Below are 7,147 nucleotides of genomic sequence, written 5' to 3' on the forward strand. Positions count from 1 at the left end.
TCTGCCTTTCTTTCTTCCTTTCCTTCCTTTTCTTTCTTTCTTCTTTGTTTTAATTCATATAAAATGACTTCAAAACCAGGCACATGCCTGGTCACACAGGTCAGACGCGGGTGTCAGATACTATGCAGGTGCTGCACAAAGAACCTGAGCCCTCTGCTGGGACAATGCCCTTCTCTGCTGAGCTCTCTCTCCAGATGGAAGGAGACTGCTGCCCAACAGTGGCCCAGGCCTGTAATCTTGGCCTTGGGGAAGCAGAAGGGGCCAACTCAGGGCCAACCTGATCTACATAAGGCGTTCCAGGCACCTACAAATGCACTGCAACTCCTGTCCCCAGAGTAAAAACACACAATGGTTCCGATGAGGGCCAGAGAGATCGCTGCTCCAGAGGATGAGAGGTTGGCTCCCAGGAGGCTCACAACTGTCTGTAATTCCAGCTCCTAGAATCTAACGCCCTCTTCTGTCTCTATGAGAACCTGCATGTAAAAGCAACTAAAATGCATAAACACACACACAACAACAACAACAAGCTAAGGTTGAAACCGAGGGCTGGGGCTACAGCCCGGTGACAGAGCTGTGTGAGGCCAGAACTTCAACTGCCTGCACCACAAAATCAAACGGAAAGAGGAGTCAGCGTAGCCCGGGATTAGCTTTGCTGTGCGTCAGTTCACCCGGCTCGGTGTCTCCTGCTGCTACAGCCCGTGACTGTGCGTGAAGAGCCCGGATCTCTGAGGTCACTGTCTCAAGTGCTCACTAACTCTCACTCACCCCCTTATCTCTGAGCCCAGTGCTTCAGGGGTACAGTGGAGCTCCTAACGCTGCTAGTGTGAGGTGTAAATGTGTGCGACAGGGCAGCGATTCCTCCGGGAAGCTATCGTTAGGATAACTGTGTGTATAGTGTGCATGACAGAGAGGAGTTGAGCATGTCCACAGACTGCAGGCACCTCAGCCCCTGGGCCCCTAGAGTGGGAGTCAACAGGTCATGGGGTCAAGGGAGTGCTTAAAGCTCTGGAAGAGTCTCTCCTGGCAGAATTTCACCAAAAAGAAATAGTTAAGTCTAGATAAATATTTATTAGTCAGGAATGCAATCCTAAGCAAACAATGTGTCAAATTTTAAAAGGCACTGACAGTCAAAGTACAGGTCATTAGCATCTGGGGGCCTTCAATAACTAAACCTTGGTTTAGTTGCGATACCCCATCTGTTGAAGTGAAGACTGGTCAGTACAGTGAAGCAAGAGGTTAAAGTACCAAAGTTAATGTGGGGCCTTAAAGGGAAAGGCTGAAGCCAGGCTTGGAAAACAGCAGACGCTCGCTGGAGTGTGGTCTTAGAAACTTGGCTGTTTTACAGCACATCTAACAAATTAGAGAATCCCTGCACAGTTGTGACTTTTATTTTTGAGATAGGGTCTTCCTATGTAGCCCTGGATGTGTGACTTTCATTCTTTATTAAAGGCTGAGCGTCACTGAATGTCACCAAAAGTCAGATGCAGTGCCTATGACTGTCCCAAGCAGTCTGTGGACAGTGTGTTTGTAAAAGAATGACAGGACACACAGATCTCAGAGTAAGAAGAGAAAATTCTGGGCGTGTTGTAGAAGGGGCAGGGGAAAGGCTAGTGGAAGTCCAGGGTTAGTCTCATTACAGCCTCTTGAGTGGCCTCCTGTGGTCACAGCTATGTCTGCCCTTCTCCCAAAGGATTGTCACAGGTCTCTGCGTGTAGGGAAAAACATGTCAAACCTGTAACATCATTCCCGAAGTTACAGGTCAATGATTTCAAGCCTGAGGTAGCTCATGGACAATGGGCGCTCCATTAAGCTGGCACATGCTTGACTCTGCCAGGCGAGCATGCGCCTCAGGAGGAGTTTGCCACCCTACAGCGACCTGCAGGGCTTGTGTTTCTTTCACCGCCTCCCTCTTCTTCCTTCAGAAGCTGTTTGAGTGTCTCCACCTCTAACCCGTCCCCCAGCAGTTTTAAAGGCCAGTCTTCGCAGTTTTGAAAAGAATTAGAGTCTCACAGTAAGAAAACCGATTCCAGAGGAGGGTCTCCAGCCACCAGCCACCTCCCCTATCCCCAGACACCAGCCTGTGACTGTGGTCACACCTCATGTCTAGCCCAGCTTCTGTGGATGCACGAGTTGACATGGTTCTGCTGCAGTCTACGAGCAGAACGGCCTCTGCACGAGGTGGATTCATGCACACGGCACTTGGATCTCAACGGCAGATGTGGACACGCACCCATCCGTGCAAACACTCTCTCTCTCACTCACACATGTGCGTGCCTGTACACACAGTCCAGGAAGGCAGCGTGAGTAGGTTTTTGGACTTCATCAGAAATCCAGTCTAGGCCCCCACCCATCCCGCTGAACCGTGACACCTAGGTCATTTTTGTTGAGATTCGAGTTGGAGACTGCTTCTCTACTATCCAATTTCCCAAATAACCCCTCGATTTTAGCATTCCAAGTGCAGTATCAACATCTCCAGATGTGCAAATGCTCTATTACCTTTAATCCCCTGTTGCTATCTTCACCCTAGAAGCTTCTCTCTACCTCTGCCCACTCAGTCTGAACCCCTCACTTGTTTCCGTGGATGGTGACGGCCATTGTTAAGACATAGAGATGCAGCTCCCAGGCAGGATCAAGTAAGGACTGGTGACAGGTGCAAGTAGGGGCTGGAATGCTGCCCTTGAGAAAAAATGTTTCTCTCACTTGGCCTTAAATTATGTTCTGCTGGGTCCTGTTTCTGTGGAAGCGGTTCTCATGCTGTCTTGATAATAGCGAGTATATTTCGATAATAAGAAGAGGGGTGATTTGTTATGGGAATATTTTGAGAAGAAATCTTTGTTCAGTCATATTTCTTTCTTTAGCCTTGCCTCAGTTGTTCCTGGTATCGTGGGAATCTTATGGTATGTTGCCAAAATGGAAATTGTAGTAATGCATATTCATATCTATATAAGGGTTAACAAAGCTTGCAACTGCATGCAGTTGCTTCTGCCTTTGCTCTGCACCTCCTGTGTCCTGGTGGTTTGCGACCATACCCAGGGCCCCCAACGCACTAGACGTTGACAGTCCATCATGTTCAAACCCCCAGGATCAATTCTGTTTTACTCCTTCCTGCCAATCTGATAATAGCTACATAGGAGACTAAATTCTTCCCAGCAGCCCACAGACATTTCTCCAACACTGTCTCCACAAATGTTGCAAATTGAAATAACCTTCGTTTTCTATCTGACCAGGATAGAATAAAGCTACATATCAAAACTGAACAAACCAAATTCACGGAGACAGAGAAATCCTGTCTCAGCAAAAAGGTTTGTGCGTTGGTTTGGTTTTGGTTTGTTTGAGAGGGTTTCTCTGTGTAACAGCTGTCCTGGAACTCACTTTGTAGACCAGGCTAGCCTTGAACACAGAAATCTGCCTGCCTCTGCCTCCCTGGTACTGGAATTAAGGACATGTGCCATCACCACCAGGTGAAAGAAAGTGTTTAAACTGATCCATCACCAGTGTGGTAATTTAAATATGCTTGGCCCAGGGAGTAGGACTATTAGAAGACATGGCCTTGTTGGAGGAAGTGTGCCACTGTTGAAGTGGGCTTTGAGATCCACCTCCTAGATACCTGGAACACAGTCTGCTCCTGGACTCCTTTGGATGAAGGTGTAGAACTCTTTCAACTCCTCCAATGCCATGCCTGCTTGGACACTGCCATGCTTCCTGCCATGACGATAATGGACTGAACCTCAGAACCTATAAGCCTACCCTAATTAAATGTTGTCCTTATAAGAGTTGCCTTGGTCAGGCTGGAAAGATGGCTCAGCGATTAAGAGCACTGACTGCTCTTCCAGAGGTCCTGAGTTCAGTTCCCAGCAAACACATGGTGGCTCACAACCATCTGTAATGGGATCTGATGCCCTCTTCTGCCCTGCAGGTGTACATGCAGACAGAGTACTCATAGACATAAAAATAAATAAATCTTTAAAAAAATTTTAAATGTATTTAAAAAAAACAAAAATAAAACTGCTGGTGTCTCAAAAACCAGAGAAGAATTCACGTTGGTGGCGTGGCCCTGAAATCCCAGCGTGCGAGAGTCTGAGGCCCAAAGAAGCGGCTCATTCAGCAGCAGCCAGGACTACAAACTGAGTTCAAGGCCAGTATGGGCTACAAATGAGACCCTATCAAAGAAAAGCAGCGCGTAGCCCAGCTCTTCCCTTCCATCCCCACTCCCCTCAAGTTCACAAGCCTCGACTCCCCCGCCCCCCCCCATCCAGTTCGTTTTAAGTGATACTTTTTTCTCTCTCTCTCACAGTATCATTCCTAGGTACAAGGTCTTGAATCCCACACCAGTTTTGCATGAAATTAAATCTTGTGCTTTAAGAGCACAAGCTAAACTAGATGTAGTGGTGTATGGCTTTAATCCTAGCACCCAGGGCAAGAGATAGGAGACCGGGAGATCTCTGAGTTCAAGGCCAGCCTGTCCTACAGTGTGAGTTCCAGGACAGCCAGGGCTAAACAGAGAAACCCTGTCTCAAGTCCCCTCACCTGCAAAAGAGAGAGAGAGCGAGTGAAAGAGAGAGAGAGAGAGAGAGAGAGAGAGAGAGAGAGAGAGAGCGCTCTAAAAGCCTTGAATGCTGCATTTACTTCCTTCTTTCTGTACAGATTAATTTAGTATATTAATAAAAATCATTGATATACCCTAATACTACATCACAAATCATGCTTTATTTAACATTTACTTTTTATTTATTTGTGTGTGCCCGTGTGTGTGCGCGCGCGCGCGCGTGTGTGTGTGTGTGTGTGTGTGGGCGCGCGCGCGCGCGCGCGCGTGCTTCCGCCACCATCTCTGGAAAATTCTCACTTTCAAATCCTAATACTGCCTTATAAACACTCTTGGAAAGGTATGGGGGGGGGAATCTATAGATATTTATTTAGCAAACAAGTTATTGGTTTAAATTTCTCCATGTAAACAGTGTCCTGTACTCTTGCCTGAAAACGTTCCTTCAAATCCCCAATATGCTTTTCGGTAACATTACTTTCGTTTTCTACCTACAAACACAGCTCCGGCAGAGATGACACAGCACACACTCAAGTCTAGCGCCGTGGTACAGTGGGTGCTTAACATGTGGGAGGCCCTGGATTCTGTGCTCAGTACAGAAAACAAGAAATGGATTAGCAGTAAATCAATCCATAAAAACAGCGGAGAGGTGGGAAAGAGGGTCACGAGGAATCGGGATCCAGATTGAGAGCCCAGCTGGGAGCCAGGGATAAAAGGAAACTGCTTGGTTGGTGCTGGACCGCTAGCAAATCACTTTCTGTCCCAATCTCTTAGTTTCTTCCATCTCTCTGGAAGGTCTGGGGACCATATACACCGGCCTACACCTCCCCTCGCCCCCTCTCCCCACCCGTCAGGCTGCACTTCCTTTATTTCCTAGGTCTCCAGCAGGTGGCGTTCTGCTTTCTCTCTTAAGGTTCACGCAGAGGTAACTTCCGGGGCTCTTTCCTCCCAGGTCCAATGCCAGGCATTCACTTGCTGAGTGCCAACCATCAGGCTCCTTGTTACCCTTAGCACTGATGTAATTTCACAAATCCTAGAACAACATGATTCCTGTCAGGCTAGAGCGTACTAAAAGGCAGAGCCCTCCCTTCTAAAGAGGCTGACAGTTGCTTCTGTCAACCTCCCTTCAGAGAGGTCCAGGAGAACTGGACCCTGGCAAGAAGTTACCTTACTGTTTTCAACCATCCAAGGAGCAAAGCATTTCCTATGGCCCTCACATTGTGTGTGTGTGTGTGTGTGTGTGTGTGTGTGTGTGTGTGGTAAGAAGTTTTGAGAAATGAAACACCAACCCACGCTATTGCCAGTACCATCGGGCCACATGGCATCTGCGTGGTATTTTCATCTCAGTCAGCCAAACTCAGCAGATATTTGGCCCAGAGCTCTCAAAATGTCTCCACTCTCTTAAGTTTCCAATTTCCATCCCACACTATTGCCAGCTACTCCCTGGGCCCTGTGGCAATCTCGCCGCCATGGCTAGCCCCATCAGTGGTCATCCGTCTAGTTACCAAGGTGGGTCGCTGCCACACCAGTCCCGTACAGAGACCGCCTACCTCAAGGCTCTCTTGCTTCAGACTCTGCTTGCATTCCCAGCAACCCGGTAAAATCAAAACTCTAGAGGCTTGTAATCTATTAATCAAATCAGATTTATATCAGGAAATTCTCACTCCACAAAACGTCCACACAATAAACTCAGAGCCAACTGACATTGATATAAACTGCCTAGATAAGACAAATTGTCCTGTAATAACCCGTCCCTTATAAGATAGTCATAGCTACCTGTGGCTATTAAAGCCACTCAGGGCTGGTTCATCCTTCTCCTCCTCCGCCTTAGATTTTTCTCCTCTTCTCTCTCCCCCACCTTTCTTTTTCACTGCCCAATCACAGGCCTTGCCTTATCTTGTTCCTGCCCTCACCTGTTTATAGACATCAATCCACATATATACATATATATTTAATATATAACACAGAAATACAACACTCGCTGGGTGGTGGTGGTGGCTGTCTTTAATTCCAGCATTCAGGAGGCAGAAGCAGACTGAGCTCTGTGAGTTTGAATCCAGCCCGGTCCTCTATAGAGCTCCAGTACAGCCGAGGCTACACAGAAAACTTTGTATTGAAATACCCAAAATGAAAACGCCAACCCACAGAAGGATTGCAATGGGGACACAACACACCCTGCATTGTAAGACTACATTCTGCTTCCTGCTGTAGGGAGGACTCGCTGCTAATGGTTTGTTTTGTTAGCCTGGCTCAAGAGGAAGACTGGCTGACATGGCCTTGGTGTGTGAGAACACACTGCCTTTCCACAGAGGAAGGTATGGAGAAAAGCTCCACCATAACTCGCAAAGATAAGACCTGCTACCTGACCAGAAGGGCAAGACTGTTTGGACTGTCTGCCTGCCTTCGTTTTCCCTCCCGGTCTGAGAATGCTGGCAAAAGATGGAAGACAGGGAGTCTAAGGACTCAAATCCAGCCTCTCAGGATGCTGGCTCTGGAGATAAAATACAGTTTGACGATTCAACCCCTGTTTTTTGTTTATTTCGCTTTTTGTCTTGTTAGGGTTTTTGTTTGCTTATTTGTTGTTCTTGTTGGGTTGTTTTTTTCATT

Source organism: Rattus rattus, chromosome 8 (genome assembly GCF_011064425.1).
Source record: "Rattus rattus isolate New Zealand chromosome 8, Rrattus_CSIRO_v1, whole genome shotgun sequence".
Taxonomy (NCBI): domain Eukaryota; kingdom Metazoa; phylum Chordata; class Mammalia; order Rodentia; family Muridae; genus Rattus; species Rattus rattus.